This window comes from Apostichopus japonicus, chromosome 16, assembly GCF_037975245.1.
Source record: "Apostichopus japonicus isolate 1M-3 chromosome 16, ASM3797524v1, whole genome shotgun sequence".
NCBI classification, from domain to species: domain Eukaryota; kingdom Metazoa; phylum Echinodermata; class Holothuroidea; order Aspidochirotida; family Stichopodidae; genus Apostichopus; species Apostichopus japonicus.
In genome coordinates, this window is record NC_092576.1 from 13,153,611 (window position 1) to 13,179,631 (window position 26,021).

The 26,021-nt window shown below is 35.8% G+C and overlaps 1 long non-coding RNA gene across 3 annotated transcripts; it reads right to left on the reverse strand.

Annotated features, from left to right (window-relative positions):
- Positions 1-3,688: 3,688 nt before the first annotated feature.
- LOC139983185 (uncharacterized) lies at positions 3,689-25,183 on the reverse strand. Of its 3 annotated transcripts, none has more exons than XR_011798540.1 (6): positions 24,992-25,183; positions 21,393-21,583; positions 11,135-11,301; positions 7,505-8,560; positions 6,903-6,980; positions 3,689-5,190 (listed from the first exon to the last, which is right to left on the reverse strand). It is a non-coding gene; the product is annotated as an uncharacterized lncRNA (long non-coding RNA). The 3 variants fall into 3 exon arrangements; XR_011798539.1 differs by having other exon boundaries at positions 11,135-11,304; XR_011798538.1 differs by lacking the exon at positions 11,135-11,301 and having other exon boundaries at positions 24,992-25,181.
- Between the last annotated feature and the right edge of the window lie 838 nt (positions 25,184-26,021).

Here is a 26,021-nt window from a genome sequence, read left to right on the forward strand (position 1 = left end):
TTTGTTATTGTTAATCAATACAATAGTGTTGGTCCATGCCAGCATTAAAGCAGCGTAGTGGAGCAAAATGTTCCACCCAGTTAGGACAAATTTCCTATACTGTAGTGTCATGTCCTGCTTCACAGCACTCGTATTGTGAGTACGAGTAATATGAATATCATGTTTCTATCAGATCAAGGTTAGGAACTGTTTGTCCCAGTGCTTCGAAGCATGATATTGGAGTACAGTTTAGGGAGGTATTAGCATTAAGAAATTGTCCCAACTGGCTGAATGTTCTGTAACACTCCCGTGCTAGATGGAACAGTGCATATAAGCTTCGTGTTAAGAATTTATATGAAATAACATTTCTTCTATTCTTTAATTACTTCTTTAATTGCATTTCGATTGTTATATTGTAAATATTTGTGTCAGGTTCAACACAGCTGTTACCAATCAATCGTTCAGAGTGCCTCCAGTCATCATTTTTTTCATTTTATTGTTAACATTAATTAGTTCATTGAGAGAAGAGTTTAGTTCTGGGGTTTATGAGTGTATATGGTTGTTTTATCAATTATGCTACTTCCTAGTTCTATAGCAAGGTTAAAGAGTCAGTAATTGTCAATTATATATTCATATGTGGCTATGAATTAAAAATGAGGTGTTCAGTGTGAGGCAGATCTCCACAGTGTTAAAGAAGGTGTGTACCTTTAAGGTTAGGTTAACGATATTGTAGAACTTACATTGCTGTATTCTAATCATAATTTCTGCATAAATATCTATGTTGAGTTAGATATATGTTGGTATTCTGGTTTTTGGGCAGTGCAGTGGAAAGTTAGTACTGTACAACGCGTGTCTTTGTTGGTCATAAATGTGTTAGTCCATGCCAGCATTAAAGCAGCAAATTGAAACAAAATGTTCTGTAACACTTTTGTCAGTTTTGTGCTAGGATTAGCAGTGAATATGAGCTTCGTGTTAGGAATTTATATGAAATAAGCTGTTACTTCTACTCTTTAATTAATTCTTTAATTGTATTTTCATTATTCACTTTTTCTTGATTGTTGCTGTAAACATTTTCTGTCAGGATTTGGAAACAGCTTGGTACTTTTGGCATAGCTGCAGGTTGGTGTCTGGTTGTGTTGTGGTGTTAATAGCTAGTACAACTGTTGGTTAGTATAATAACTTCTTTAGAGTAGATTCCTGATAGTTCAGAGGGTTCGTAGACATAGCGTCTCATCGTAATACACCTACATTAGATTAGTTTACCTGGTTGTGGTCTGGTGTGTTGAGCATAGTCATGTCAGGGCATATTCTGATGTATTTGTCTTGTTGATGTCATTTAACCATTAACTTGTTAAGCTTAGTTGTAATTAAAGGGGTTGCTCTCTGGTTCTTATCATTTAAGCATTACCTTAAAGCAGTATGCAGTACAGATACAAATTAGTGTACAGAGAATTTTATGTGAACTCATGCAAGTGAAGTAAGGGGATAACCGGCTTGTATTAAAGATCATTCTGGTGATGAATAATGATTAAAGTGAAGGCAGAGTTGTTAATTGATTTGGTGTTCGTGTTTGGGCTATATCAATCATGGGCTATATCAAACAATCTTGTAATCAATGACTCAAAGACTGAAATCCTCCATGCTACCTCGCAATTTAAACCCACAACAATCAAATCTATTACAGTCAAAATTGATCAGACCACCATCACTCCGTCCACGCACGTCAAGAGTCTAGGAGTTGTACTGGATCCCCATCTAAGCATGAAACAACAGGTCAATGCCGTTTGTAAATCATCATACAACGCCGTTCGGAAGATCAGCCGGATACGGAAGTTTTTAAGCAACGATATAACTACAAAACTTGTATGTTCCTTGATAATGCCCAGGCTTGACTACTGTAACTCCCTTTTATTTGGCCTTCCTGACCCTACACCGAAAAAACTTCAAACTGTTCAGAATTCTGCTGCCCATTTAATATCATGTTCATCGCGTCATGATCACATATCTCCAGTGCTTCAATCACTCCATTGGCTTCCAGTAAAACAACGGTCAATTTATAAGCTCCTCCTCTTAACGTACAAATCACAATACTTTCTTGCCCCTGGTTACATTACAAATTTAATTCCTCAGTGTCATCCTCAACGCCAACTTCGCTTGTCTACAAAGTGTCTTCTTGCCACCAGCCATACCCCAAACACAAAGTTTTATGGAGAAAGAGCCTTCATCTCTGCTGCACTCATCTCTGGAACAATCTACCATCTTCAATTCGCAATGCACCATCGGTTGACTGTTTTAAGCGTCTCTTAAAAACTCATTTATTCCAAAAAATTACAGTGATTTGACTTGCATATTTGTGTACTTGTTTAAGCGCTTTGAGGCCTTTGCATAAAGCGCTCTATAAATATTTGCTTATTATTGTTATTATTATTATTGTATTCATCATTGTTCTTACACTGGTTGACATGTGGTAATGCTTTCTCATGCATGGGTAGCAATGATCATTTGAAATCCATGTACATAGCAATTACATCCATTACACAGAGTGCTTGGTGACAGCTAATGAATGGGGATCTTTGTAATGCATATTTGTACTCATTTGTACTCATATATGAGACAATTGAGCAGGATATTGCGTATCATCACTTCTACAATGTGATGTCTATAATAGTTACTGTCACAAATTGACTAGTATCCAAAGGCCAACATTTTTCATAAAACTTCCACCATTTTAACATAATAGTTGTAACAGTTGTGCTCTTATATTTACGCATTCACTGTTAACTAATTTGTAAAATTAGCAGCTTAGAAGCTCGGAAAATAAGACAAAATATTTTCCAAATTTAATGTGTTGCTCTAATATTGCAAAGGGCAACAAGCATCCAATGGCCTAAATTTATAATAACATTTTGCACTTACTTTTCCACCGTTTTGATATCCCTCTTAAGAAACAAGTAATAGTTCTGTTCTCAATAAAATAAAATTCCACATTCACTCATACCAAATTTGTCAAAATAAGCAGGTTGTAAGCTAAGAAAAGAAGGCAAAATATCTTCCAAATTTCGCATGTTGCTCTATTATTGCAACAGGAAACAAGCATCCAATGGCCTAAATTTAAAAAAATGCACTTAATTTTCCACCATTTTGATCACCATCTTAGCAAACAAGTGATAGTTGTGTTCTTAAAAAAATCCGCATTCACTAGTAACAATTTGGTAAAAAATAGCAGGTTGTATAGTCAGAAAATAAGAAAAAATATTTCCCAAATTTTGTATGTTGTTCTAATATTGCAACGGGCAACAAGCATCTAATGGACTAATTTTTTTTTTCTTAAATGCACTTATTTTCCCACTATTTTGATCTCCATCTAAACGAACAAGTGATAGTTGTGTTCTTCTCACTCAGCCTCAGGATGTGACCTAACGGATATTTCGCTAACCGTTTAACCGGATCGCCTGCCGGTCGGTTAAACGTTTAAACGCCGTTTCCCGATCGCGGCATTTTCGACGCACCGTCACTCGACTTTTAATGAAAATATGACATCATGAGAAGAATAATTAAGGGTTTTTTTCAACAGGTAGCAATTCAGGCAACAAGACGACGATCAATGTATGATAATTACTAATTAGGCCCAATGATATTGCGAACATTTCGTGTAATAATTGCTGAAAAGAAAAATAACAAATAACGCACGCACGTGTTGTGCGATGGGTTTTAAAAATCAAGTTGAAACTGATTTGAGCAGCCTCCGATTTAATTTTCTTACTCTTGTGTCACATTATACATGATACAGTACTATACAGTATTTGATACAAAAGCTACTTCAAAAACAACTATAATTATTTTGAACACATTATTCATGACTAAAACATAGTTTGCAGTACATTACTCAGTTCTTTACATATTTTTAAATAATTTTCATGTTTAAAATGTATTTGATTTTTTCCGTTTATACGATTTGTGATTTTCTAATAGGATAGTGAATTTTTGGTCGGTTACACGGTTAACCGTTTAAACGGTCACACCCTCAAGTAAGTTCCGCATTCACCAGTAACAATTGTGTTTATTTTTTAAGCAATTAAAAATGAGAAAATAAAGAAAACCAATTTTACATTTACATTGACAGTACAAAACACTTCCATGACAACCTTACCAGAATCAACAAATTCCAAAGAAAAATGTGCCTGTATTTTTCATTACATTTTGCAAAGTAGATCTCAAAACATCTAAGAGTGTCTTCTCATCAATTGTTCGCATAGAATGATACCCAATTTGTTGAGCGTCAATCAGAGGATTGCTTTCATAAAGGCGATAAATATTCCTAATTTTTACCAAAGGCCTTTATTTCATTTATTAGTACTTACTGTGTGATATTCATAGACTTTTCCAGTTATTTCAGTAACCAAAAACAATCTGTTTATGTTATTATTAATCCTGATTCTCAAGGAATCATCAGGAACTTCAAAAGAATCCCGGATATGACCCCCAGAGCTGGAAGAATGGCCCCCAGAGATGGAAGAATGACCCCCAGATAGAGAGTAAACAACAACTTGACAACCCTCACTACCAGAACCACTCCATAATATAAATATTAATCCTTTCTCTTCACTGACTGTTATACTACGTGCATGTCTGTACTGTGTGTTTTTATATTCCTGTTCTACTTCTCCCTCACTATTATACATTAAAGCTCTCCTATCGACTGTACAGATAAACAGTTTTTCTTTACTAACTGTTATATCAAAGGGATAGTCTCCTACTTCTAATTTCTCTAAGGTGATTGTATGCATTATTCTCAATTCTCTCGCATCTAAGACAATCAACTCACTGGAATCTAAACCGACATAGACTCGACCACCTCTGGTTGTCATACACCTGGCTTCACCGTTAAGCTTCCCTTGATTGACCAGACCGCCATTAGTACTATCGTACAATGCTATCGTATTCTTACAACACGTTAAAAACAAACGATCATCCAGTAAACAAACAGACCGCCATTCTGAACCAAACTCGGTAAATTCCTGAGAAAAATAGGGCTCTGGCGTCAATTGTTTCTGAGAATAGGGATTCAAGTGAAACATAAACAAATCGATAAAAGAGTTCTTTTTCTTGCTGCTATATCCAGCGACTGCTAAACGGCCAGTATCGAGCACATCCATGCACAACGCCTGGTAGCCATCTTGTACAGTGAATCTTGGTACCGGTGTATGCACTCTGTGTGTGGAAGGCAAAAAGTGAAAGTTGGTTCAGGGTTGTAAGCTTGTATCCGTGGTAACGGAAGAATTTTTTATCGAAGGAATGAACAGAGCTCTCCGACTGCGAAGTGGCTAGAGTAATGCAATAGAATTATAAAGTCGCAAATCGCATCACCCAAGCCGAAAAGGTGTGAGCTTATATTTGTTCTTAACGTGTAGCATATTATGCATTTATATGCCAGGGTGCTATAACACACTAACAAGTGTTATGTTTTGGGAGCATGCGAGAGCTAGATATGTTAAAGATACAATACAGTAAATCGTAGTGGTATTATATATATATATATATATATATATTTTTTTTTATATAATATAAAATATTTTTATATTTTTATTTTATATTTTTATTATATATATATATATATATATATATATATATATATATATATATATATATATATATATATATATATATATATATATATATATATATATATATATATATATATATATATATATATATATATTTAACAAAGTCCGCAATAAAATGTGCCTCTAGCATAGCACGTGTTATCATGTTATAACACAGATGCATATAAATGCGCAATATATTCAAGTCGAAAACGCTATTATAAGCAACTGTACAATTCGGTTCGGGTGATCACATGACGAATGTTCAGAGCAAAGTTAATCGACATAGTAATCTCGAGATATAAGACATGAGACGTTTAAGGCCTAATATAGTTAGGATTCTGACTTATAGATCCAATGACTTTTTCGTTTCACATAAAGAAGAACCCTCTCGCGTGTAGAAAATACATGGCTACATGAATGTAAGATACGGCAATCGTGCTATAAATTGAAAAATCGACCGAATAAAATATTTCTATTAAAGTACCCTGTTAAAGTCGAAATAAAATTGAGAATGTAGAAAAACATTTCAAATCAAGTACTGTGCTTACGATTATGAATATATTCCTTTCAGCAAATTTCTCATATATCACAACACCGACCATAGGCCTTGTTAATAGGCATTTTCAGTCAAATTGATGAAATTGCATAGGCTATATTTAGTTTGCTCGAACAGGATTTATTTATCTTCAATATTCATCGTTATGATATGTTTGTAATGATGTAATTTTCTGATTCAACTCGTCCTGTACGTGTTGACCACATGTAGTACATTCTAATTCATTTGCATTGACCGCCAAAAAAGGAGAGAGAGAGCTGAGACACCCAGAAGTTGCAAGTGGTGGAACTATTCAAAAATGATGAATCTTGGCGCTATTCAAGAAACCCAACTTGGTCTAAAGTTTTCAAGAGGCGACTTCAGACAGAATTTTAGTCTTGAGTGTTTGACTTATTATAGTCAAAGAAAAACAAAGGACAAGTTAAGTGCTACTAAAAATGTTTCTATAGCTACACATGTTTCCAAGATAATTACATTCAAAATATGCTTAACTCTGGAATGCTCACTTTAGGATCCAGAGATCGATGACGTCGGCCTTTCATTCCAATTCTAAATCTTAATGTTAATTCATTGTATTAAAATTATAATAACTCATCAAGGTGAATCTAAATTAAACAAGTAATCAATACTTCTATTATACTGTTATGCATTATTGCCAAGTATAAATCGTTTGGATCTTTTATAAAAATTAAATATATATATTAATAAGAATACAATAAAAAATAAATAAAGAAAAGAAAAGAAATAATAACAATAATTACGACGGTATTTTGTTGGCCATTTTGATGTGTGCTTATTTAGTTCTCCTAGAATGATATTAATGAAGCCGCAGTCCGGATCTGCGAATAAAATTAGAACAAAACTTATAAGAAAAAATACGTTTTTTTAGAAAAATTCTTATCGAGGAATATCGCTATAAATACACAGATAATCAGAACGGAAAGAAGACTTCTTTTGGGTGAATGTTTTGACCTTTTTTAAATTGAAAGAACAACCTTGAATATAGTTTGATGGATAAAATTATATGTTTGGTCATCTGGAAGGGTTCCCTGGACTTGTTTTTAAAATTAAACCCCGATTCTCAAATCACACTGTCTACTATCAATCAGGAATTTAACGTTACGGCTCTTCTTAATTTATGCTGCATTATGGATAAAGACAACGAAATCGTGAGAAAATAGTTGAACTTTCGTAAAAATTGATAAATATATATATATACGATGGTCAAAAGTGGAGATTTTCTTTAAAGAAATGTTTATGTTTATTCAGAATTTCCCGTAAAGGCATGTTATACAATTTATCTATACTTCCCGACACTGGAGTGCTGTTAATAAAAATATTATAAATGTTTTATTTTACTTACTATGACAGAGGTTTGCGTAAGACAGGTGCAGGTGAGGTACAGTTAATATTCTTCGAAAGGTCTTGGATATAATCTTGTTCCTGATATAAATCGATACTATCTTTGTATGCTGAGTCGCTGGCAGGTCTACGAAGCGTGCAGTGATGACACAGTTTTCAAACAGAGAGCCTTTTGAGATAATTGAAAAGATGACGAACTGCTATGACTTCGATTAATGCATGAAAGAAGTTCTCAACTGAATGTTATATACTAAACACTGAAGCGTGGAGCACAACAGAGGTAATGGGTGGATAACTGCTATAGTAAGAGAACAGGCTCGATCTGAGCTGGTGACTAGTAAAAAATGAATAAAATAATTGATTACGCCCACTAACCCTTGACCTCTTAGATATAAACCATATCGCGTGATATTTAAATCAATATTGAACTTATAGCAGCTATGTGATGTTTCCCTTTTTGTTTCATTGAACATATTTGAAGCTAGTTTCTTGAATGTTATGCCTTACTCTAGTAAATACATTGACGTTTATTCTCGAAAGGGGGGGGGGGGGGAGTGGGAAGGGTTGGCGTAAATTAATACAGGTCATCTGCCTGTCAAGTCTACAAATCATCGAGATAATCACATAACCTGAGATATCCCCTCCCTTTCCCTCAATCTAACTTCCATTGAGTAAGTGGGCCACTTTAATTTATCTCTCTCACCAGTCCAACTGTTTGTAAATTGCGAATAACACAATAGGCGTCTTTCATATAGTTACAGCCGACTTGCGTTGTCAACAGTCTTATCTAATAGCGGTATATTGGGAAAATTCTCAACGATTTCCCTTTATCATGAATAAAAAAAAACGTTGGGGAGTTCAGACGGGAGTAAACACAGTAACGAAATCAAGGAGTGCAATCACACCACCATTGCTTCCTTCTCCAGAGGGTACAATCTGGTCCGCTGGTATAGGACGAAACCGTTCTCTCCTGTATCTCGTAGTTCTACCACAAAGGTGTAAGTAGCGGCTGGTGTACTAGCGAACCCATAGTCATTACTTGCTCCAGACGCTTCATCTGTAACCATAACAAAATGGAGAGACGCTGATATTGTGTGTGTTTTATTAGAAACCTTTCAGATGGGCCATGTGCATCCTAAACTCATTGGAATTTAATTTACTGCTAAATGATGCAAGGTTTTGCTCTCTAAATAAAATGTATGTTATCTTAACGTTATTAAGTTGTATATTTGATTATGACTAATAATAAATATTAAAGTATTACACTCTGTTTGAGAAAGATAAGTTCTGTGACATATGGCTCTAAAACCCTTTTATCAATTTAATGTTAGACCATTTTCCTTCAGTAACACTACAGAAAAGATGTGCTTAAAACAGCATGAATATAAGGGATGAATACTGACATCAAGTATACCATGCAAGATATCTGTGTTTTGCTTACTAAATAAACTTGTGGGAAATGCGGGAAGGTAGGGTGGGGAGGGGGAGGAAGTCGGTGAATTATTTTTTGTGGCTAAAAATTAGAAAATAATGCGCGAGATTATTTATCCAAACCATATTTGGCGGTGGCTAAAAATTCATCCAACAAATGCTTCATGAGGTAAATGACTCTTCGTGGTCGTTTCTGTGACCGTATAAAGCATGTTGTCACTCAGGATTTTTATCATAATGTCTGTACATGTCTTGTGTATGAGTGTTAGTACGTACAATCATGTATATATATATATGATCGATATGGGTTCACTGGGTTCCATTTGGCCTGTGTCCTACAAGATTTCTAACCGCAGGCGCGTAGCCAAGGGGGGGGGGGGCAACCCCCCTCCCCACCCCATGTTTTTGTATTTCTTTCATGATATCGAAGTTTTATAGTAGCCGTTATAAGAGGTTTTAATATTTATATACCAATAAATTAATTGTGTCTGAATTTTCGAAAATTCCCTGACCAACATTCTTCATAATACATTTCCCTACTCGTGCAATTTTGACCGGTCTGTTAGGGGTTGAAGTTTTTTTTTCTTTATTGGTTGTCCATAGATGAAATTTTGTGCAGCACTATGGGTATGTTTTGAAGTGAATTTATAATTCAAATTCTGAGCAAATAATGGGCTTAAAACCTTGAAAGGTGGGGCTGACGGGTATTGAGGGTCGTTACGTAGAATTACATACATAAGTAATGATCCACAGGGGATGCGATGAGGTCAAACATGATGTGTGACAATCTTGAAAAAGGTTATGGATGGAAAAAAAACTATTGGGAAAAACTTGGTTCTCAGGCAAAAGTGTACATCTGGTTGGTCATTTTCAAGCTCGAGAAGTGCCATTTCCGGTGCTCTGGGGGGCTTCTCTTAAGGCAACCTTTGTTGGAGCGTCAAGGGCGTAGGAACCGGGGGGCTGGGGGCGCCAGCCCCCCCAGTGAAAAATGTGAAGGGGCGGAAGTATCATTCCCCCCCGCTTCGCAAGTCAGAAAACCCCTTTTTCATTTCCAAAGAGAAAAAAAATCTCATTTGGAGCACCAAATTGCATCTAAGGCCAGGTGAAAATACAAAATTAAGTTTACAAAATGGAGTCGGTGTTGAAGTGTGCTATATTGCACCAAATTGCATCTGAGGCGACCTGGAAATGTAAAAAAATTCAAAGGGGAGGGGGAACCCCCTTCCCTTAAACCCCTCCCCCAGGCCTGCCATCAGTCTTCAGCCCCCCCCCCCACTCAAAAGTACATTCCTACGCCACTGTGGAGCGTCCTCCTGGAGTGTTGCTACATGACCGAAAAATCTCAATCTTCTATGTGCGTCTATGGATGACCATGGTGTTTGGTTGGTTTCATTGTAGAGCTCATCGTTCGATAACCAATTGTTATTCATAAATACAAAATATCACAAAGCGAACGAACAATATTGGGCATGAAAGTTGTTACGCGCCTGCACCCAAGCAAATGCCCCCCCCCCCCCATTTTTGAAACAAATCGCCGCCCCTGCCCAGATATGCAGATAAAGTTTTATTTGGCTATACAAAGCCAGATATAACTGGATAAACAGTCAATCCCTATAAAGATTTATCTTGTCATATAAAGCCAGATATAACTAAGTAAACAGTCAATCGACGTAAAGATTTATCTTGTTATATAAAGCCAGATATAACTGGAAATAAAGTCAATACACATAGTTTTATCTGGCCATATAAAGCCAGATGTAACTGGATAAACAGTCAATCCAGATAAGGTTTATATGGCCACATAAAGCTAGATATAACTGGAAATAAAGTCAATACACATAAAGTTTTATTTGGCTATATAAAGCCAGATACAACTAGATAAACAGTCAATCCCTATAAAGATTTATCTTGTCATATAAAGCCAGATATAACTAAGTAAACAGTCAATCGACGTAAAGATTTATCTTGTCATATAAAGCCAGATATAACTGGATATGTAGTCAAATAAAGTTTTATCTGGCCCAGATATGGATGCCATAATTTTTGTCAGATAAAATTTATATGGGCTATATATTACTTCATTTTTTTATCAAGTTATATATGCCCAATTTCGGTTATTGTCACAACGGTTTGATGATCTTGTTGGAAGTCTAAAAGAAAAACAAAATCATGTTTGCTTAGCTAGAATTTTGATACTTACAGTTAGCCCGCCCTTGCGAAGTTTGGACTTTGTCGAGAGGCGTTTTATAACATAGAGACAGGTTACCAGAAACTGAAGTATTTGGATTTGGTAACCTAAGGCTATGGTCATATTGCTGACTGTCAAGACACTCAGAGCTCATCACCCTAATATTTGATATGTATCGACTTCTGTGGAATGGAGGTGAAAATGTCACGAGTACTAGTCATACAACACTGTCATATAAGTAAATTCACTTATATTAGTTACAGAAAGGTGATGGGCAATTCTCCAAATTAGGATTATCATATTGGGTGTATTAAAACAGTTTTCAATGCAGGGTATAACCAGTTATGGGTTCTTAATTTTGACAATGATTCCAACATTTTCATCATGTAATAATTATGATAAATTTCACAGATTTTAGGGGGGGGGGGGAATCATCTAGATTTCAGCATAATTTCTCAGAAGTGATCTTAAAGCTGAGGTATATTTGAATACTTGATATCCTTCTCATACTGCAATAGTTATTTAAAGAAAATTAAACTTTGACTACAATAATTTTTAACAGCAACCAACACTAAGGCACATTCAGTAGTATTTTAGTGCCATCATTGTAGTTGTTACAACCTAGAAAGCCTGAACAAGTCCCCTTTACCAATTTATGAGAGTGACTTTCCAATCACCTGAGTTTTTAGACCCTTCAAGAACTGTATTGACACATGATACTCACACGTCTTACTTTTGTTTACATACATCCTTTTAATGTGATGTTCATATAAACTCAATTCCATGCACTGCCTTCTTCAGGTAAGATGTTCTAGTTTATTAAAAGACATTTTACTGTTTAATTTCTTATTTTGTATAAACATACCAACTGTTTTCCATGCAGAGTCTTCAACACAGTCGAGGTACTTGATTTCTGCCATGCCGCCAAGTTTAGGCAAACATATTTCGACAAAACTCATGACTTATACTTTATATTTATTTAATTACATATGTCTTTCTTACATATTTTATGTGGCGTAAGTGTCGCTGAATTCCATCCATTTGCTTCCTCTTTATCATAAACTTCATGTTTTTATTCATTGTAATGGTGAGCATTTGCTTTGATTCCTCCAAATTAAATATATATATATTCCAAGAAAATATATATCCTTTTTTTGGTATTGTGAATAGTGCTTCTACTGTTCTACTGTACATCAATAGTTAAGCAATTTGCATTTAAATCTAACGCAGGTCTCACTGTAGCATTCACACAATTATTAGGTTACTATTTATGGCACTCAATTGTAAGTTAAGCGCAACGGGAGACCTGATACCGGGATTCCTGGACATATTGATACATACCAAAACATTGAGGCTTTGTATAGTCTATACTGGATATTCAATTGATACTTGGGCCTATGCTCTGTGCTATATGAACTATTGATACAAAATGTGTTAAAATTGCACAAAGTCTGTGTAAAATGTACTAATAGTTGTGAACATTACACTAATCAATTGTAAACAGGGTATGTATAATTAACACAACTGTTGTGTACTTTTCTTACACAAGATGTGCTAACATTGCAAAATGGTTGTGTACAATTTACACAATTGTTGTGTACTGGGGTATGCACAAATGTGAGTAGATTTAACACAGCTGTTGTGTTAATGAAAACGTACACAACAGTTGTGTGGATTCTGCACAAGGTTGATATGTGCATTATAGTTACACAGCGGTTGTGTAGAATTTTGCACAACCTATGTAAATGTTGTTTAGAGTGTACTGCTGCACGGATTGTTACATTATCCAAAAAGTCTTGTCACACCAAACCTATTCTTGAAGAGCTACATTGGCTTCCAGTCTCTAACCGAATTATTTACAAGCTCATATTAATTACCTACAAATCATTAGCTCCGTCTTATATTACATGCTCCAGACATACACTCGGATGCGAAGTCTTTTCTCCATTAACACGCATTCACTCCAAGAACATCGGTCTAAACGTACATCGGGTGACAGATCAAACGAAGTAACTACTCCTAGCTCCACATATTGTGCATTCCTCATTTCGCTTAAAAAACTTCTGGAAATTCAGCTTATGCGTCAAGCATTTCGTCCCCGTTTTCGTGTAGTGGGGGAAGTGTACTTTTGGCGAAATTGAGTTAAATATTGTTCTTACCTATTTGGAGGGTGAAGAATCGGTTGAGCCGGGTTATAAGTTTTAAAACTGTCTATTTTGTTCGTTTTTTCTGACTCATTTCTGACGAATGTCCACCTAAGGCCCACTCTCGTTTTTACATATTGACGAATACTTTAGTCATCAGTACAACCACTCAGTAACACAATTTTTCTAAGGTTCATACATCTAACTGCCATTTGAAACACCCAGGATTTTGGGAAGGTAATATTTTTATTATTTCCGCCTTTAATTGCTTAATGCAGCATTTCATACCCGATAGCATAACTCGTGAAAACAGAATGGCCAGTGGGACAACAATAATATACCTGAATAGTAGCCTAGTGCTATGATTGCATTACATTCGATTCTTGTGTCTGTTGCGCGAGTAGCTATACACAGTAGACTAGAGTAACGCTATTTATCTCTACTGAATCGGTGTAACAGTGTCGGTACAATTAATTAGAGCTGTGTGTAAATGAGGAAACATACGGTGTAAGTCACTGACGGACATTGATGACAATGGGTGTAACTCGTATAAAAATGATGAATAAATCACTCAAATTTTAATTGTGACCGCGAAGACTACAATACCTAGACCAAGGTTAAGTAATTTAAGCCAGTCTTGGAGTTAGCCTAACCATACCTAAGGATTGAAGGGAAGGAATCCCAAGCCATCACAATGAACGTATTTCACCAAGATCCCGGTGATGAACTTTTTTTTCTGAAATATCTAAGTCCATTATCTTGCACGGTACGAGAGTAAATTGGTTTTTAAAAGTCGTGGCATGCATGGGCGGCGATCATGGGGGGCATGACCCCCAACATTTAAGGTGGGGGATATAGTACCGTATCTAATACCCCCCCCCCCAATATTTGGTGGCATAGTTTTTTTTGGCTATAAATAGAAAATATTGCGTGAGATTATTTATCAAAATCATATTTGGCGGCGGCGGCGCCACAGGCGTAGAAGCCTTATTTGATTTGGGAAGCTGTAACGACTTGCCCGGAAAATATAACCAAATTTTTTGGCGCGTTCAACATGTTAATGTGCATATCATATAGGCATTCATCGGTTATTACATCACATGCCAATAACATACAATCATTTTCCGTGTTATTACACATCACTTTTGTTTAGAATTATTGGGGAAATCGCTACAAAATAATGATAATATTAATACCAGTTTGACCGTTGAAAAACACATTGCAAAATTATTATTTTTCAGTAGGTGCTCCAAAAATTCTCAGCATATTGCCCGAATTTTCACAAATACTTTTGGGCTGCGGCCCCCGCTTCCTACGTCTATGGCGACCGCCCCTCCTCGAGCATATTTTGTTTATGATATTGCTAGTAATTTCAAAATAGAAAATGCTTAGATGCAACTTACAAGGCATGGGAATTGCCAATTCCAGCGATCTGGGTGGCATTTTCTTTTACGCTTCGCGCCAACATATGGTGGCGCTTCGCTTAGATAGTTTGCTTATAATCTCCGCCCCTTCCTTTGGCGAATTCCTCGCTATGCGCCTGTCTAACCGTGTCACAATTTGTTACTATAAATATCACTAAAAAACGTCACATACCGAAAGTAGTTTTTACTTTTTTTTCGAAATAAATTAGCTAACGGACCGCATCCGTTATGAAATTTGGTTTGCCGATAAAAAAATAAATTATAGCAACCAATAACCATATATACATATAAATATATATACATATAAATGTATATATATATATATATATATATATATATATATATATATATATATATATATAAAATTGAAACAAATCGCCGCCCCTGGTGGCATGTAGCTATATTTGGCCAATGTGTAGTGCCATTGTGCCACTTGGGATGATTTGGGGCAATATAATGTAATATATTGGTTTCCTGTCTCCTTTTCAATGTGAATGTAAACAGTTCAATAAACAAATACCAGTATTATGACAAATTAAACCATGCAAACGCCAGCTCATTTCCACTTAAGACTTCCTCTTTCTTCAATTTCATATGTAAAGAAACGTTAAAAGTGTAACATCTCCCTAAAGAAGTACGGTTTCTCTTAGCTGTTGGCGGTTTGCTCATCGTGAGCAGTACTCTAGCCTAACTCAAAGTACCTTTATCTGGCTTAGTAATAGGCTTTCTAGTGACATATTTGAAGGTCATATATATTTACTTTTACATTAAACTTTGGAAGGTACTAGCATAGTTTATACTTAAGTAGTTACTTTGCTAAAAGGACGAGGGGGGGGGGGGAGTTTAGACCGAATTACTAGAAAATGTGTATACCAACCAAAACCTTGGATGTTTTCTTCCACAGGCTAAGAAGTTCAGGATCATAGGGGAAGTTATACCAGACCTTTTGGAAAAATAAACCAAGTCATAATATGGACATAAAAACCAAATGAACATCACCAAACTGATACACCCTCAGCCCTGGTTTTCCATACATTGGGATTGTTAACCCTTAAGGTTGGTTGACATAAGAAAGGAGAAGGCACTTGCTGTTCCAGAACGGAAGTTGCAAGCCACTCGAAGAATCCATATCCATATCAAACGTTTGATTAATCCTTGATATTGTGTCTCATTAAGATTGTAAGGAAAGAATTACAACAAAGGCGGGGTCTTTTCTTGACTTTTCAAGTGCGTTTAATACTGTCTTGTCTTGAGACTTTATTGCGTAACCCCAAAAATAAAGGAAATTTGTTTTGAAAATAATCCATAAAAGATGAAGGTCTCATTCTATCAAGATCGCAACGTATTATTATTGAGGGAGCTGAGGTGGCTAGAACCTCCAAAACTGAGTACTGGGTTTACACATCGACGACAGTTTGACATTTTCTTGCAAAGCATCACGGTATTAATAAAAGTATATTATGTAGTATCTAGTGTGGCTTACGTTGTGTCTTTCTTTAACAAAAATGCTAAGGAAAATGTTTAAAAAAATAAATGCTGCTGCAAGACCTGAGTTTACAAGAATAGCTAGTAGGATTTACAGTGATCAGACGCACCCTTTGTATGCTTTACTAAAAAGTCTCCTGCACAAATCGAGCAGAAATCTAAGGAATCCCCACAAAATACCGAACGTAAATTTACAGAAACTTATTTATTTACCGTGCTGCTTAATACATTCTATTCTAGCACTTAGAATGTTTGTTGAAGTCTGTTATTTATATTGTTTTATGTATTTACTTTTGTTTGTGTATAGATGTATTTTATATGATATCCTATCATCTTGACATTTTCTCCCCCATTTTATATTAGTTATTCTGGACTGTTTGTTATCCTATCGTCGAGTTATTCTTCTTGTTGAGGTATTATATGCCTCCTCTCTATAAATTTTATATATATACTGGAGGCAAATAAAAAGAAGGAACAACATGCTGTAGCATGGGCGGCGATCATGGGGGGGACGGGGGGGACATGTCCCCCCCAATATTTTAGGTGGGGGGGATATAGTATCTAATATCCCCCCCAATATTTGGTGGCATAGTTTTTTTTAAGCATATGTTTTGTATTTTTTTATGATATCGCTAGTAATTTCAAAATAGAAAATGCTTAGATGCAACTTACAAGGCCTGGGAAGTGCCATTTCCAGCGATCTGGGAGGCATTTTCGCACCAACTTATGGTGGCGCTACAATTAGAAAGTCTGGGTACAAGCTTTGCCCCTCCCTTGGCAAATTCCTCGCAAGGCGCCTGTCTAACCGTGTCACAATGTGTTACTATATATGACCGAAAGTAGTTTTTACTTTTTTTCTCTCGAAATGAATAGCTAGACGGACCGCATCCGTAATGAAATTTGGTTTGCATCTTGTGTATGAGTGTAAGTACGTAAAATCATATATATGATCCACATCGATATGGGTTCACTGGGTTTCCATTTGGCCTGTTTCTTACAAGATTTCTAACCGCAGGTGCCTAGCCAACGGCGGAAGGGGGTGAAGGGGGAGACCGCCCTCCCCCCTCGATCATATTTTTTGGGTATTTTCTATGATATCGAAGTTTTATAGTAGCCGTTATAAGAGGTTTTAATATTTGTACACCAATAATTTAACTGTGTCTGAAGTTTCGAAAATTCCTTCACCAACATTCTTCATCGTACTTCCTTCTACTCGTGCAATTTTGACCGGTCTGTTAGGGGTTGAGGGGGGTTTTTCTATATTGGTTGTCCATTAGATGAAATTTTGTGCAACATTATGGGTATGTTTTGAAGTGAATTTATTATTCAAATTCTGAACAAATAATGGGCTTAAAACCTTGAAAAGTGGGGCTGACGGGTATTGTGGGGCGTTACGTAGAATTACCTACAAAAGCAATGATCCACAGGAGATGCAATGAGGTCGAACATGATGTGTGACTGGTGACAATCTTGAAAAAAGTTTATGAATGAAAAAAAAAACTATTAGGAAAAACTTGGTTCTCAGGCAAAAGTGTACATCTGGTTGGTCATTTTCAAGCCCGAGAAGTGCCATTTCCGGTGATCTGGGGGGTTATCAAAACCAAAAATTTTCTTGTACGCTGCGCGCCAACCAATGGTGGCGCTCCGCTTTGATAGTAATTCGCCCGCATCCAAGCAAATATCCCCCCCAATATTTGAAACAGATCGCCGCCCCTGTGCTGTAGTACGACTTGGAAACACTTGAACAATGGCACAGTTGTTTCCTTCTTTGAATCTGAGGATTCACACGAGGTTGGGTTGGATATTATGACTGTGCTTGTGGACGTAAGAATTTTTTATATGTATACTGGAAGGTAATATAAAGAAGGAACAATATACTATAGTACGACTTGGAAATATTTGAACAATGGCACATTTGTTTCCTTCTTTAAATCTGAGGATTCACACGAGGTTGGGTTGGATATTATGAATGTGCTGTGAGCGTGACAAAAATTTCACATTTCCGTTCAAGGAGATAGTAGGCCTATCGTGGAAAAGCTTCCCAAAGCGTTTGAAAGATACTTAGAAACTATTGTCAGAGACATTTCACGTAATACTCTAACTTGAAAATGAAGAATTGCACACAATTTTCCATAGTCTGTGTGCTTTATAAGAGTTCCGACTTAACAGATTACGCCACTGAAACTATTATTTTTGCAACTGCATGTGTTCATATTTCATCATATCCCTTCCCCTTTCTCTCCCCATGTGACAGTGAACATTCACGGTGTACCCTATGGCTACTACAAGAAAAAAAGTGACGAATACTAGTCTGTGACAGGACGAAACTTCAAAATTTAGTTCAAGCATACTGACGAATGTTTGACGACTATCTAAAATGAACTGAAAATGACATGACATAACGACGAATATGTTTACACTAAAATTACTACACTCTAAAAACAGTTGGTTAAAAAATTAACCAATACCTTAACCAACACTGGGCACGTATGTCAAATTCGACTTATTGGTGATATTTTAACCAACACCTGTTGGTTAACGGCTTTAACCAGCCGTTGGGTAACATTTTTAACCAATAAAATAACTATAAGTTTGTACCCAACAGTTGTTGGTTAAATTAATTGTGTAAATTATGCCCATCATTGGTGAACTTACAAATGTAGGGATCATTAAATTGGGGAATTAAAAATCATTGAATTGGGCAATTACTACATTTAAATTGGGCAGTCGCTTTTACCATTACAAAAGGGTGGGGGAGTCAAATGAGCCTTCATTGCCCAATATATGTTGGCGAATGCAATATATTGGACAGTGATGGATGAGATCCTCAGGGGATTTTACTTAATGTAGTTGAAAGACTCCTCACAAGTTTTGTTCATGCAGACCTAATTTGCAACAATCAGTTGAATATGGCAATGCAAAGAGTAAACAATTCCTTGAAAAATATTGAGAAATTAAACAAACAGTTACATTACAGAAGCCAGATGGATGACATTTTGAGAACTTGTTTTTATTGAAAACAATAACCAGCTGAACCATGTGAATAAAATACAAACAAAACAAAACAAGACACAAATATGCTTGGATGTAACAACTTCTTTGTTGTGGTCTATCAGAACTTTAAGGTGACACAATATAAAAAACCTCTACTCTTCAAGAAGAACCTTATTCATAGAAAACTTGTAACACTAAATATCTCACATATGTAACTATAGATCAATTGATATATAAACAATCTATGAATCTAAACATCAATCATGATCTGACTAATCAAGGTTTACCTATACATACAGTTAACTAAGAGTTACATTGAGTATCACATACATATGTGGTGTACATGATTACATCTAGAGACATATTTATGATATATGCAGTACATTGCAGCCAGTGCATTGTTCTTATTTCCAGTATTTGGATGTATAGTATATATTTTCACCACATATAGAGATACATGTGTAGGTGAAATTTAGCTACATTAAACCTTACTCACTCATGAAAGATCAGTTGATCAGATCGGGATTCCAATACAAATTAGTAAGGAAAGTTTTGATTTGTACCAGCATGGTATGTAAAAATATGTCATATCATAAGTTTTAATTAAATGTCCCTTCATGATGATGCTATCGGGTGTGTGAATTTTAAAATAGTAATATTATACAAACTTCTTGCTTACAATTATTATATGAGCTTCTTGCTTACAATTTCCTTTTAAGGCACTTCTTACTTTTCAGGGCCAAGAATGCTATAATACAACTTGGCATATGTGCTTCTTTGATTTCATTAATCACATTTTGAATGAACTGCCAAACAAGACTGCATAAAGGTCGATAAGCCATGTCCAAAATGCACATTTGCCATGAAACAGAAATAGACAGCTTTTATAGAAGAGATTTGTAAGGAACTGACCTCTGTTCTAAAATAGCAAATATCTGGGTTGGTACCAAGAGGGCTCCTTGCATACAAAAGTAGCTGCAGTATTTTTGTGGCATCAATATCCTTTGAACTTTGTAGAATATCAGCCATGAATATCTTGCTTACAATTCTTTCCTTTTAAGCCACTAATTACTTTTAAAGGCCAAGAATGATCTAAGGTCTCTTATGCAACTTGGCATATGTGCTTCTTTGATTTCATAAATCACATTTTGAATGAACTGCCACACAAGACAGCATGAAGGTTGGTAAGCCATGTCCAAAATGTACATTGCTTTGAAACAGAAATCGATAGCTTACAGTAGTGATTCTTGGGGGACTGGCCTCCGTTCTAGAATAACAAATGTTTGGGTTGGTGCCAAGAGTAAAAGTAAGTATTTAACATTTATTGACACATGCTTTGAAAATATCTAAGAATACAGCTCAAAAATGTTTTTTTTCAAAATATTTTTTTAATGTGGTAGGGGGAAAATTTGAGTTGCAAAAATTCAATATTTAACATTTGTGATATCATCACTGAACAAAAGCATATTCATGGGAATAATTTATCTTGTCTCCCTGTAACAAGATGATAGACAAGTTGTTAGATTGGACACAATTGCAAGAAATGCAGAGCAAACATTGCACATAAAACCATAGCACCGAATGGCAAAGACACCATATTAAAACAAAAACTTTGTACAAATTGTAAACCATATTATACCGCTTGAATCTGTACCTTTTTTCTACACTCAACATCAGCAACCTTTCTTAAAATCTTAGCTATAGCCTTGAATAAAGCAAGAGTTTCATCCAAAAATAACATTTATTCCCAATCTGGTCTTTATAATGCGTACTGATCTGCCAGATGCCTAAGGTTAAATTAAAAGTCAGTCAGTTTTCTTCACTGTGTGGCTGATTACTGTCATAAACTTCCAGGCATAAATTAAAAGAGATTTAAAATGTAATGCCATCATTTAAAAAAAGCAGTGAAACTAGTTCTTTCCAATCAAACTAGATATGTAGTCAATCAAAGTACTGTTTTTAAGTTGGCCAAATAGGCTTCAAAGTGAAATATAGTATTAACTTATCAGTGAGGTTAGTGACTTAATTAATTTCAGTGTTTCTGCTAAATCAAAACCTCGCTAGTAATTTTTCCACTTCCTTTTTCAAGAGTAAAAGAATATGGTCTTGAATAGTATCTTCGTAATATGTGTATTCAGAGTTCGCTTCTTTAGTATTTTTGATGCAAAATCACCTACGTATTTCTCTTTAATTAAGCAGCAAAAATTCGAATTTGATAGTTACCATTCCACGGTCTAACAACTTGGGATACTCTTTCAGAATATCTGAAATGTTAGTTGAGTGGTCTTTGATCTGCTGTTGTCTGTAAACTGCAGTTTGCCCCATGAAGTCCAATACTTTCTCTCTTGGTTCCATGTTACATTTCAGCCAGTCATTCATCATCACCAATTCCTCTTTGTTCTCCAGATCAGCTTCTGGCAAGGACAATAAAAACATATATTTCCTACTAAATAGAGATGCCTTAACATCAAATTTTGAAGTTACCAATGGTTGTGGTAGTTACAACGTGTCCTAAGCCAGTCTTTGATCATTGTCATGGCATGAGAGATAAGTCAAATCCTGAGAATAGTCTTATAGCTCTTATTTGAAACCATAACAGCGGATTGCGAAGAAGATAGATAGTGGTATCACTTTTAGAACGTACAAATATGTGAATGCTAAGGTCTTTATGTGGATTCATCTTTGTGAAATAGCATGGAGGGGGGATTTGCTTATCCTATTAAGCTTACATGCTGTTGCACATTCTAGATTTGTAGAGATTTGTCTAAGAAAGAACACATTGTACTATTACAACAAAGAGTTGATATCAGTTTAGATAAGACTGTGTTTTATACATGCTGGATAAATGTATGTGTGTGAACACTTTCTGAACAGTCAAATATTAATTTTTAACATCTTATATTCGTGGGTTCATTTACCTTTGAAGTTTTTCAAATTTGGTTAATGTTGTATTTAAATGTATCAGTGTATACATAACCTTGTTTTTTACAGACCTAACTTTTATTTGGAATTATTGCCTGAGGCGGGGGTGGTTGGGGTGGTTGGGGGGTTGAGTTGGTCAAGGCAGCTGGGGAAGTAGGTACATAATATATTAGCTTTTAATTTTACAAAAATATTTGAAAGCTAAGGTTTTTTATTGGGATTCATCCTCATTGAATAGGTTGCAAGGGACGAGGAGAGGATGGGGGGGGGGGGTGTTGAGTTGACTTGGTAGCCGTATTAAGACCTATTGCTTTAGCAAAAGTTTGAGATGTTTCTTGAACAAGTATCTATACATTATTTCAGAGTTCATTGCATGAGGTATGGGTTGAGCTGCTGTGGAATGAGATACATTCAGAGTTAGACCATTCATAACGGCCAAATATTTTGATAGTATGCCTATATAATGCTTTGATGTTTTTCCAATTGTTAACTTTGATTGGGAAGTGGGAGGGTGGGGGGTTGCGGTTCAGGTGACTTGACCATACCATTAAGGCTAATTGCTTTTGCACATGCTGGATTTATACAGCTTGATATGTCTTGGAAAGTACAAGTTGTACACTATTAACCTTTTCTCCTATTCTTTGTAAAATATTTGATCATATATAGTGTTTGTTTTTCTTCTCTCTTACAGACAGGGACCAGTTGGCACTGCCATATAAATGTTCAAGTTGGTTAATCCATGCTGCTTGGTTCCATATTATATTATGTTATGTTGGGACCCCTGGACGTGCAATAAACATGTTCTTGGATTTTGTCAGTTGGGTCGCTTTCAAGCAAACAATTTTTGCGTAGTAAATGTTAGCAGCACTATAGCAGTAGATCATACTGATTGGTGCAGTTCAGCCCTTTCCACAATATATTCATTATCATGAGAATCCTCGTTTCTTGTGTTCAGTTCTTTTCTGTGACTATCATACATTTTGAAGATCATCGAGCACTCTGTGTTACATCACCAGGCTGCAGTTAACTATACGGATTTATCTTGATATCATGTTGATAATCCTTTTGATGTGAATGCTAAAGGAAATATTATGATGCGAGAGAAAGTCATAACTAGAACATTTACAAAACATTGGTGAACATCATGCTTTGACAATGTCACAAGAATATAAGTTTGGTAGAACCAAAATACCATATTACACCAGTGAAAATCCTTTTTTTTGTAAATAAATTGATGTACTGATGATATTTTTCTTGTAACAGTTCCATATGTATGGAATAATTTGTTGCACTGTAGATCCATAGGGTATAGCATATTCCAAGAGGTGTTAAAAACTCAGCAGACAAACTGAGGCACTTGTATACTTTATAGAATCATAGATGAAGATGGTATGGTGGATGTTAATATTTTATCAGCATTTTAACAGAATTTCTGTTACTGATTATTAAATGCAGCTGGCTCAAAACTAATTTACAAATTACCTCAAACAAGAAACCAGAGATCAAATTTGTGTGCTTGTAACTTATGAGCATAATTTGTGATATAACTATTAAATCCACTCGTTTGCTGTATTGTAGATATATGCACGGACGCAATGAATATGTTACTGTTGCGCACAATTATATGAAAGCTGGTTTTCTTTTTATGTGCTACAATAGGTACCGTATTTTATTGGGTACAAAGGTTGTTCTTTTGGTTGTCTTGAAGGTGGACCAGCCCCCCCCCCCACCTATTTTCCCACTTTCACCTCCTGCTGAAATTATCCCCCTATTTCGAATCAACATTAGTCAAGTGATAATGTCAAACAACAGGGGTACTTGAACAGCAAGTTGGTTTTGGGTGTACAGTTCAATGAAAAGGAGACTTAAGTTTCCTCTCAACAAATAATGTAAACGTGGCCACTTAATTAAGGCTTGATAAAAATTGTAATGACAAATCTATATCCCCCCACCCTCCTCATTAATCCTCCACATCAGAACTTACTACCAATACTATTTGGAATATAGTTACATTGGTAACGATTGAAATTATGTGACATGTTTTTTTTTAATTTTTTATATTAACCTTTGTGCAAAATCTAAAACTTGTCCTTATAGATCAAGTAGCACACCGTTGTCCTACCATATCACCTGCTGCCTCCCTGTAATGGACAATAAGCACTCTTCATTAACAGTTAGAAGTAGTCAATCACATGTCATATGTGAATTAATTTGTTTGCCTCGTCATTCCCCCTACCCCCCCCCCCCTCGCCTTGCCCAGGACATACTGACAATGGAACAGAAGTATGTTACATATGAGTATATGACTGAAATTAACATAACTTCAAATTAAGTCCCCATAAACCAATTTAATGTATGTTAAGTCAGTACAAAGTCCCCGCAAGTAATTGAATTGATTTTGAACTTATTGTCCACAATCTGAAATGCGGCTTAAGAACCCCTTTTCCAGACGGTGGGTGGGGAAAACAATTAGGGTGTGGGGGCACTTATCTTGTTAGGGCTGGCTATAAAGGTTAGGGACAACTTCTCTATTAGGAAGTTGATTTAGATCAATAGGGTACAATATTTGGAATTGATAATTTTATAAAAAATTCCAAATATATGCAAATTATAATATGCAAATTAGGTAGTAATTTAATTTTAATTGGAAAACACCAAAATACAATTAAATCTCTACGGACTTCAAAATTGACTTCAAATTGTATGATAAAGGTTCTTCTGGGCTGCTCTTTCAGATGATACCTTATTTTCTGAAATCTGTTGAGGATTGACAGAGTTATGACTGATTTAATTTAGTACAAATGTTGTTTACTTTGTTTACTTTCTACAAATACAGCCTAACGTTGGCATAACGTTAGGCCTAGCCTAGCCATTTTTGTAAAAAACGCTATTGAACTTACAATTTCTGGGTCCTCAAAGGACCGAACCTTGATAAACTGGTTCGACCAGAAGGTCCTGGACCTCATGAAGGTATCTGACCAATCGTCCCACATCTTTAGGGCCTATTGGGCCGTAATTTGGGACGCTGTGTGCAGCCACGACCTATTTGAAAATATCCACTACGTAAAAGTCCATTGAAATGTACATTAAACATACAATGACACAGTATTGCGCAAGAACGGCGGTTGCTATCGACTTACAAAGGAATGTGAGGGCGCTATGTCATAACTATCAATTACAAAGAAGTGAGCGGCCTAAATATCTATAATAGGGTAAAAAAAACACGTTCGTAGGTTGAAGCGTTCGGGAACGAGAATTTTCTCAAAAATGAACGGATTTGGACGATTTTGGTGTCAAATTACAGGAAATTTCAAGGTCATTTGCATTTTTCCCAGAGCTCTTTATAGATATATTCCTGTTCAAAACATGTTCAAAACATGTTAGTGTTTATACCAAATATAATGGGGGGGGGGGAGGGGGGTTTCTTCAACTCTTATTTTCTGTCACGATTTTTATGAAGCGAACATCGATTTTTAGCCAAATTACGTCATTTTCAGATTGACCCTTGACCTTTGAGCCCCACCCACTAAAAAAAATTACAGTGACCCCCCTTTTTATTTGTTTTATACACAAACGTATGTTCTTAGCTACATTTCAATACCTAAATGACTGTTGTAGGATGTAAGATGGCTGAGTAATAATTTTTTTTAAATTCAAAGATTATTTGGGTCGATATCGACCCAAATCGCGGAGTTTGAAGTCCTTGTGATAATTGTAACAATGGTCCTCATTATGACAGCAGCAAGTTCGATGCCCCATAAACCACCTTACGTCCTGTAGGTGTGTGTGTATGTTTGTGTATGATCGTTTCGCGAGTTCATGAAAGTGTTAATTTTTTATTAGTTCTTCCAAATATAACAATAAAATGGTAAGAAAACGATATTATGTTGTTTTATTTTTTTTTGCTATGCAAACAAATTATATTTCCGA